The sequence below is a fragment of the Rhamphochromis sp. 'chilingali' genome (assembly GCF_963969265.1).
Source record: "Rhamphochromis sp. 'chilingali' genome assembly, chromosome: 15".
NCBI lineage: Eukaryota > Metazoa > Chordata > Actinopteri > Cichliformes > Cichlidae > Rhamphochromis > Rhamphochromis sp. 'chilingali'.
In genome coordinates, this window is record NC_137942.1 from 35995727 (window position 1) to 36006343 (window position 10617).

Genomic DNA, 10617 nt, shown 5'->3' on the forward strand with positions numbered 1-10617 from the left:
CAGTAGAATAATGCAAACTAAAACTACATAATAACTTCACAATCTTTAATTAGGGGAATAACATGGCATAAGATAATACTATAATCCCACACACGACACACACAGACAAGGTACTCTTTGTCCACGTGTGTCCCTATAAGAAACGTCATATGTTAATGAACCGATGCATATTCATGTAACCACAATAAAAGGAGTGCTATGGGGAAGCTGGCTGAGAGTCTGACGGAGGTCAAGTGGGTGGAACGACACTTGGCTCCAGGCAGGTCTCCCTCATGCATGAGTGACCCAGAGAACTATGGTGACTTGTGTCTTGCTTTTTGCTGTGTAGTAAATTGTCTTGAACGTTCCAGCGAATAGGTTTATGCTACAAACCTATCAGTAATCCATGCCTTTGTTACATCTAGGCTGGATTATTGTAACACACTGTATTGTGGGGTTAGTGATGTGTCCATTAGGTGCCTGCAGGTTGTGCAAAATGCCGCAGCACGTCTTTTAACTGGAACAAAAAAGTTTGACCACATTACCCCATTTTAATTTCACTCCACTGGCTACACTATCCTACATTTTAGGATTGTTTTTTAAATGTCTTAATGGCACCATAGAGGCTAAGATGAACAGGCACATGGCTCTCAATACATGAGCGGGGCATAGAAAGGGATAGGCAGAAACACCAGAGGGGCCAAACATGAGCTGCTGGTAGACCGAGCAGTCGTCCTAGACTGCAATACCACACTGATGTGTCCTGTGTGTCGAAGCTTCGATGCCCGTGTCGGGTAATCTCGGGGGAGTTTTTGTGAAGCGCGTATCGAGGCTTGCTTTGATTACGTATGCAGTGACGTTCGAGGCCTCGCGGGCAGTCCGTACCACGTGACTGATTCAGGAAGTGGCTCGCCGGCTCGCGCCAGATTTGAAATAAAATGGGCAGCAAAACACAGCTGATTCCCCCGATCACATTGTGTTGTGGAATTGGATTACATACGTCCTACATAGTTTCTTGAGCATTTCTTCTTCGATGGAACCAGCAAGGAAGAGATTTTTTCTCCTCTCTTCTAATAAAGTATGCACACAGTAATAAATATCAGGAATGATAAGCACCATAATATAAATAAACAACACTACAGATCCTATCATCTGATTTCTGTCTTTTAGTTTATTAAAAAGTGAAGCGCCACACACTAGTTTGTGTCATCCAGATGCACATAAGCATGATTACACAGTTACTAGGGGCGGGTTTTGATTATCGATTAAAATCGATTCTGGCTTGGATAACGTGATATCGATTCATTAAAATCCTGAATCAATTGTTTATTTTTTTTTCCCTGAAATGCCAGAATCTCACGTTAAACCTCACTAAATTTCAACAACCACCAAACAGCTAGAACAGTAAATGAGAGCAGGAACACGGCTTCTGCACAAAGACGTAAACACAAAGTGCCGACGGATCAGAATCAGTGAGATCAGGTTCCCCAGAGCGGCATCGTGGTGGGGGGGGCGGCATCACGGGCATCGGCAAAAAAATGCTCGTACTCTTGCTGCCCCGACATCAGCCACCGCGTATTGGGAATGTCACAGGCACCGATCGGTTTTCTATCAGCCATTTGCTGCGAGTAAGGGCGCCCTCCGTTTGCGAGGTGCGCCTGCTGCTTGCGGCGCAGGGAGGAGAGCGCGGGGCGGCGGGGGATTCTCTGGCTGGCTGGAGCAGCGTCTAATAACCAACTCGCAAAATAAAAACAAACCAACAAACATGAAAACACCAGACATCATACAGACTTATAATTTGCACCAATGTTTTTTCGAAATTCTATAAAGTGAGCGCGAGAGCCCTCGGTGCGCCTGCGCGCTGCTGAAGTCAAAGTAAACTTTATTGTCATCTCCGCTACAGACAGTCCAGCATATAGAGACGAGACGACGAGGCTCCAGTTACAGCGGTGCAAGTAAACAAACAACAAATATAAGAAGAGTAAGAAAATAAATATAACTTTAGGACTCGGGGTAAAGGATCAATAACAATTTAAATTTTATAATTTACAGTTTGATGATTTAAAGTCTCTCACACAACCTGTCAAAAGGGGCGGGGCCGGCTGCTTCCAAATAAAGCACATTTCATTCATAATGTTGTAAATCCAAGCCCATTACGTACTCGTGATTTCAAGTTCAAGTTCAAATTTTATTCGCCACATGCAGGTTGCCCTGCAGTGGAATGAACCCGCCCCCCGACCATACACACACGACACAGACATCATGGGGATACAAGTCAGAGAATGATTGCATTACTGAAATGTACACTACAATGGGAAAGTACAAGAGGAAAAAAAGAGACCTCTACTCATGCTGGGCTACAGGAGGACAGCATGAGAACAGGAAACAAAAAACTCCTCTGCACAGAAAGCACAGAAAATGTCCACAGTACAACATTATGGAGCACGTGACCAGCAACAGGGTTGGGTAGGGGGTGAGGAGTAATCCCAGGCAACACAGCAGCCATCCTGCCACTGCGCCGTCTCTCCAGCGGGGGCCCAGACCTGCCTCGTGTTCCCAGGAGGCAACAAGCATCGAAGGCATTGGAAGGGGAGGGGGATGTGTGAGTGCTTATCAGTGTAAATGTATGTGTGTGCGTGTCCAGAGTTCAGCTGAGACAGTGTCCTCCGCCCTGCCAGGCTAAGTAAACAGTCTACCAGCCAACCCAGGTGGCCTTGCATAGAGTGGGAAGGAACAGACTCAACACAGTCGTTATCAGGGAGTTGTTGATCGGCTCCAGCCTTGGGCCCACAGCTGGCGCCGAAGGGGTATCCGCATTATGATGGTGATTTTTCTTTTGCAAAGACTCATGAGAATTTCAATCCAGCTTCCGCCCAGAGTTGTTCCGAGTGGTTTCTTCTCTGATGTAATCCAACATACATACGCTCAGAGGTGTTATTCTGAGACTTCACTGCAGCCGTAAGTGTCTCCAAGCTCTTAACCATGCTGCCTTCAGTGAGTCCTTTCTGAGAAGCCGCACCTCGTCCCATCGTTTCAATCCCAGCGGACAGCCTTGTGGGGGTTTGAACAGCCGGTTCCGCTTCCTTAATTCTCCGATAAGCCAGGGCCAAGCCAGCTCCGATCAGCAAGAACCCTGTTATCATGGTTCCAAATAGGTAGATATCTTCAGCGTCCTCGATCCACAGTCCTGCCAGGCACACGATCCTCCATTTCTGCCACCCATCCATCGTGTACACGAAAGTCCCTCCGGGGCACTCGGGCTCTCCCGAGCCCAGACTTCTTGTTGAGAAAAGGGTGTAAATAGCATTCAGAGACCAGTTGATCAAATCCATAATTCTCTTTTAGGTTTAGAGAACAGACTGTGAGAGAGTGTTCCAGGGAAAGTAATGCACACGAGACAAGACAAGGACACAAGAGGCTAAGCAGGGAAGATAAGGGGAAGGAGGAGAAAAGTGTGACTGCCTTCGCCGAGAGCCAAACAACCCAGGATTTGAATCCTGGGTTGTGTGAAATCCCAGAAATACACCTTAGACAAAGTGAACTAGGGTGTAGGTCTGTTAGGTCATGTTGTGGTGATCCTCGGGTTGGGGGATGGGTGTTCATACTGGAGTGCAAAATTAAAACCAATGTAAGATGGACAAGAAACATTCAAAGCCATCAGGTGCTCAGTTTAGAAAAAATAGAAAAGAAGAGGAGAAACGAGCAAAGATGCAGGTAAGCAGATGTGTGATTGGATGATGGCAGCTCATCCTGAAACAATCAGAATCAGAATACTTTATTAATCCTGAAGGAAATAATGTGGGTTATAGTTGCTCCAAGAAGAAATGGTAAAAATAAGATTCCCGAAGAAAGGCGACTTGTTCAGCTTCATTTTCTCCGACAATCACGTCTCTGTTTCTGTAAACGTATCTCTTCTGCTTTTTAGATTATCTCAACGGTGCGCACTGATTCATTGTGAAAGGTTAAGGCAAATCCAGGTATACACCTACAAGGTGAGGTTGTACAGTAATGGCATGTATACATGTACAAAGCTCTTTCTGGAATGCGCATTTACTTACAAAGTTAAAGATAGAGAAGACTTAGATGATTGTCATAGATGCAGTTGATGCAAATCAAGCCAAGGCAATAAGTGATTTTTAGCGGATTAATGTCTGGGGTGTGATCTGTACTGAATTTATGTAAGAAAATCAATAAATTGAATAGTTTATCTGGGAAAAAAAAAAAAAAAAAAATGGTAAAAATAGTAACAGTAACAGACTAAACTCCAAATAATACATTAGGTTACAGATTTTAATATTAATGAGTCAGTGTCAAGTGTTGATTTGTCCTGTTCTCATTGTATGACGAATGATGATGGCTGTCTGGTAGCCGTTTGCTCTCTCTCTCTCTTCATATATGTGTGTGTTTCTCTGGCGAAATTCAGTGTGGTTCCGACAACAGTTTTATGTTAATGTACAATCCTTAATTAATATGTTTTGTGTGTGTGTGTGTGTGTGTGTGTGTGTGTGTGTGTGTGTGTGTGTGTGTTTGCCCGGGGCACCAAACAGGCTAGGACCGCCACTGAGTGAGATGTCGCCTTTCTCACGGTCCGGGCTGAAAGCCGACAGCTCGCTGATGTTTCGGCGGGTCCGCGCTTTGTGTTTACGTCTTTTTTGCGCTGATTCTGAAGCTGTTAGTTTGATCTCTCTTCAAACAATATTGAGTAAACCAGCAGCAAAAGAAGATCCAAACTACGCTTCACGTAAACATCGTCATGAATTTTCTCTGACTTTTGCTGTTTTGCAAAATTTCCCCGAATTGAATCGAATCGTGGATCAAATCAATTCTAGAAATCAGTGACGACACACAGCCCTAACAGTTACACAATCATACCAAAACTCTGTTCTGATAGTTTCCACTTTCTCTTTTGTATCAAACATACTGAGACAATATTCGGGATAAATAACCACAATTTATCAATAATAACAATTTTTTTATTCAGTTTAGAGGTTTACACATCATTATAATCACAGAGCCTGTTTCACTTGAATCGTCCACTTGATGGCGCAGTAGAGCAAATGAATCATCACAATGTTTCGAACCATGAGTCGACCAGGTGGATGGAAGCTTCAGTTCATCACGAGGCTTCATCTCACCATCACTAACTGAGTCATTCCACGAGAATGGTTAAAATCGGACTTGGATGTTTTCACATTTTTTACCAAAATGTATTATTTATATGTATATCCCACATCATTAAGGATATATTTAACTATCAGAAAAATGCATTTTCCCATCTCAGGCATTAGTTTTCTTTTATTATTGATCATATTTTCAAGATGTAGTGACTGTAATTCTTCAACCCCGTTATGGACACTTTGGAGGCTCTCTGAACATTATCATAAAATGTATTTCTAAAGACATCAATATGTTTACATTAATTAGATGTCCCCATACTAATTCAATAATTTTACATAGAAAAGTTACATAAAATCACAAATTTTTACTTTCTTAAATCCTGAAATGTAACTAATGAGTGAAAGCAATCTTGTCATTTTTAATCAAAAATTTAGTTTAACTAAGAATTGTAATAAAAATCAATGATCATATGATAGCGCTCAATATCTTAGACAGAGATCCCCAAACATTAAATTATTTTTTTCAACATTTTAAGAAAATTATATATGAAAATGTAGGTGTGACGGGGTTGAGACTAGGGCTGAACGATATATCGCATTTGCGATAATATCGCGACATGATCAAGTGCAATTTTCTAACCGCAAAGGCTGCGATTATACTGCGATTATATTATACAATTCATGGGCTGCATCCTCCTGAGGCCGCATTTGTAGACCGATTACGTCACAGCGACGTGCCGAAGGCTGTCCAAATTACTACCATATCCCAGAATTCATAGCGCGGCCCAGCCAAACTCCAGTTTCCAGCAATGGCGGCCGCTACTAAGTTTTAAAATTACTCATACTAATCTTTCTGGGTCACAAAATAAACTTTTAACATATTTTCAGGCGAGAAAGTAGTTGTGTAAACATCAAATATCTGCTCGGTTTATCAAGATATCCCATATTTGCAAAAGTGCTTCGACGTTTTCAGAGGCGTCTGCTACCCACCAGCTCGACAGCTAGCCGGGAGCTCGAGGGTTACTGATGCGGCCGAGAACGGCACAACTCCCGGCACATCATTTTCAGATCACCGCGGAGTTTCGCTGCTCGGGTTAAACGTAATATATAAGTCACTTAGACAACCTAAAAATGTTATTGTTGGGCTTTTTTCAGTGATTTGTTTGTTCGTGAGTAAATCGGTTTGGCTGAGATTAAAGTTATTAGATTAGATAAAATAAAACTTTATTAATCCCCCGGGTGGGTTCCTCCTTGGTTTTCACACAGCTGACTAAACGTCAAACAGAAAACTTATTAAACAGAAGTATGAGACAGTCGAGAATTTACACCAGTGTCTGGTTATATTTTAGATAGCAAGAAGCAGACGGCCGAGTTTATTAAACTCCACCGAGACAGCGGTGACGCTAATCAGAAGGCTAGACCGTCCAATTTCACGCCTTTAAATTTTAAAGGCGTGTGTGTGTGTGTGTTTATACAATTGCTATTATGTTTGCACTTTATGTGTAATGTTACTGACTGCAGAGATCAGTAAGATGTGTGTATTTTTTATTTATTAGTTTTATTTATTTAATATTATTTTTTAATTGAATGACTGTCTAGTAGTTCACAGATGTCGAAAAACTGAGTGTGGTAAAGCCACTGATTTTGTTTATGTATATTTCTGCAATCTGCACATTGTACTGACTTTCATTTTAATGTTTACACCAGGGTTCCTTGTCAGCACTTTATGCTCAGATGTTTGTGAGCTAAAAATAAACTATTGTGTATGTTCAAATATACTGTTGTGATTGAAGAAGTTAAATAAAAATGTCAGTCATCAATTCATGCATCACCTCATGTCATCATAACAGAGGTCTGTCTTCCAGGAAAGAACAGTTTAAAATTAATGTAATATAGTATTGGCCATACTATATGATGTATTGCTTGTCTTTGTTTAATAATACAGAAGACAAAGACCTTAAAAAATAATCGCATATCGCATCGCAATATTGGGGCAAAAAATCGCAATTAGATTATTTTCCATAATCGTTCAGCCCTAGTTGAGACTAGCATAACAGGGTTGAAGAGACAAATACAGCGTTACATATAAACAGTTGTTTACTCCTAAATTCAATGTACAGGACTGCCATTAACATTATATCTCACTTTGTAACCATAGCAAGGACACCAGATACAAACTGCAGTAGAGTTAAGTTTTATTAATCTCAAGTAAAAACAACCACAACAGCACATTAACAACTAACAAACATTGTAAAGTGAATTGCTCAAATGTAGCATAATGTGTGTGTGTGTGTGTGTGTGTGTGTGTGTCTAGGCATAAGTGCTGATGAGGTAATAAAAGTCACCTCACCCTTGCTCCGATAACATACAATTAAACTTGTTGAACTGGTTGAAGTAATAACAATAATAATCAGTTAACGATTTCAGTGTGTCTGTCTGTATCAGTGTCCATGTCAGAGTGTTTTTGCATGTGTGTGCTTGCTTCGGTGTGTGTGTCTGTATATATGCATGAATGTGCCGGTTGTTTCATGAATTCATCTTGTGAGTCGGTTCCACACCTGTTTCAAGACTTCCACATGGCGCCTTGTCACAGCCCGTGGGGGTGGAATGAGTTCAAGGACATCATCAAACAGGTACCAGAGGATATCATCCTGATGCGGCCAGAACAATCGGTTTGACCCAACACGATGCATGCATTTGACCTGGACTTGTGTTGTTTGTATGTTTAGAATGATGCCTGGATACAAATCATCGTCATATCTGAGAATACACCATTTACCAACCAGCTCCGGACTCTCCCACTGGATTTCTTTTTCTGGATTCCTCCCACTGCCTGTCTGTGATACAGCTGTTTCTATCTTCTGGCCAACAGTGAAACACTGGGTGTTGCAGCTCTTGCAGTTAAACTGCTTCTGTGTTGTGCACATGCAGCTTACATCACGAACCATCAGTTTTCCTGGAGCTGCAGTAACGACCTGGTGAATTCTCATGGTTCCAGGAATAGCTGGTATCTGCTTCGGCATTTTCTCCATAGCTTCCTCAACATCTTCACTTTTCACAAAGAACAGTTTCACACTTGTGTTTGTTTCAGAAAAGGCCCTGAATAACTCTTCTGCATCTGGGATGTCATGCCCCTTTGCTACCATCATGTCAGCTGCTCTTTTTAAGGCTCCCCCGACACCATCTGGTGCTCCTTTTCCATGACTGGCCTCGAAAAATTCCAAGAACCAGCCTTGAATCCTCTTCTGTCCAGTTCTGTAGTGAAAAGGTAGAAGTTTCCTCGTTGTTTGTATCGCGTACAGGCTTAAAAAGTGCAGCAAAGACACTTGTGGATGTTGGCCTTGAAGGTAATCTAGCCCAGGATTTAGGTGCTGCCATATTGCTGGAGGGCCTTTATGTCTACTGGGGGAGATGGTGCTAAAGCACACAGGCTCTGGCTGTGTCCCAATTCAGAGTCTGCACGCTTGAAGTACGCGTACTACGCACGGTGCGTACTATAAGTACGAGAAGTGCGGAAGTGAGAGGCCTGTGAAATGGGACGGTCTAGCCTGCCTCGCGCTGTTCAGGTTGCCTAGCAACCATGATACTAACCGCGAATGACAAAAATGAATGATCAACAAAACAAAAATGTTTTGTTGATCATTCATTTTTGTCATGACATCACTTTGAGTAGTTGAGTATTTGAGTATTTGAGGCTGAGACCACAGGACTGGAGATATATATATATATATATATATATATATACCCAAGTTAGCGCTGAATGTACAAACATCACTAATGTCACATGACTTTGCCAACATGTGGCCAACAGTCATGTTTTAATGTTCTTCGTTATTAAACATTTGCACATAAATAAGTGACATCGTATTCAGTACTTACTTTTGACAGTTCACTCTTCGGCTGCTCCCTTCTGCCGCAAAATTGCGGCAAAATTATCCACACCCACCGCTGCGCTATGAATTGTGTGATATATGGGACCACGAAGTGTGCACCGGACCACGCTTGATATTTGGGGAAATCGACGGTGCATTTGAAGCACACTTCGAATTGGGACAGCCGTCGTCGCATGGCGGTGACGTAATCGCACTTAAAATGCGTACTTCAAGCGTGCAGTCTCTGAATTGGGACACAGCCTGAGAATCCACAAACATACAACACACCAGTATGAAGGGCAGCCTGCTGATGTGAAGCCCCAAAGTGGAACGCCTGTACTTGAGAACTGTATTTACAGCTGTAGTTTTCTGAGAAGTCAACATGTAAAAGTCTCCTCCCCTGACATGTTGTTCTTCAGCTCACGGCAGAAGGCATACTGCTGCTTGAAGTGATGCATTTGAAATTTCTTTACAAAGCTCTGGAAGAGCTCAATGAGGTCCTCTTGTGTGCCCTCCACAGATTTCTTGACTGTCACCTTGACAGTGTCCTTCATCTCTCACGCTCACTCTGCAGGTTTCTCTCCCTTCTTTCAGGATCAGCTTTAAGGCGTTCCCGATACTTCTTTTGCCTTTCTGCTGCTGTTGTTGGTGCCATCTTACTCGCATCCTTAACATGGAACATAAATCACATTCAGCATGCATGCAGTATAAGAATGGTGATTGAAAATAATAATAATTGATTTAAATAATTGGATAACTTAACAACCAAAGTATTAAACTCTCAACCCCATAACAATCTCACAACCGCGTTACAATCAAAAACATAACAGGGTTGAGATTTTTGCACAAACGGGCCGCTGCTCAATATAGTGAATACCAGACAGAGAGCACATGGCATGCATGAAATTCAAAATCACCATATATTCAGGAACTAACAAAAAACTTTTCATAAGTAATAGTTTTCTTTTTTTCATGTTACGGTGTTGAGTCATTGAGGTTGATGACCACAATATCACAAGATAAATGACTAAAATAAAGGAAAAGAATGGAGCAACTTGCCTGTCTCTGGTCCTGTTGTCCAAAAGACTTCAGTGATGTCACTTCCTGATGTATACGAATTCTGGATCACACCATTGTATTTATGGGGGTGGGATCATTCATGTGACGGGGTTGAAGGGTTAGTCAGGTACAGGAATAATTGTGATTTTATTGAATAATTAACAATTAAATTTGAAAAAAAGAAATATTAACAGCAAAAGAGCACAAACAGATGTTTAGGTTGATACCAAAATTTATTGACTTTTTAAATAGTTTTATTTGGTATTTTCAAAGTAAACTTTCATCAAGGCCATGAGGGACATGACAAAATAGGTGGTGTCAAATGAAAAAACTGTATTATTTCCCATAAAAAGATCAAAATTAGTTCAGTTTTTTACACTGTATTAAATGGTACATTTCAATATATATGTAAAGCTGTTTAAACAGAAAGTTTGGTGACCCAATAGATGAAATACACCATAAGAGGTGAGAGGGACTCAAATTGTGCCATTTTCATGGAATGACTCGACTACACGACAACCTATGACTCAATGACCCACACATGAATCAACTTTATTTAGTTATTTATTTAATTTTGTACTTTTTTGATA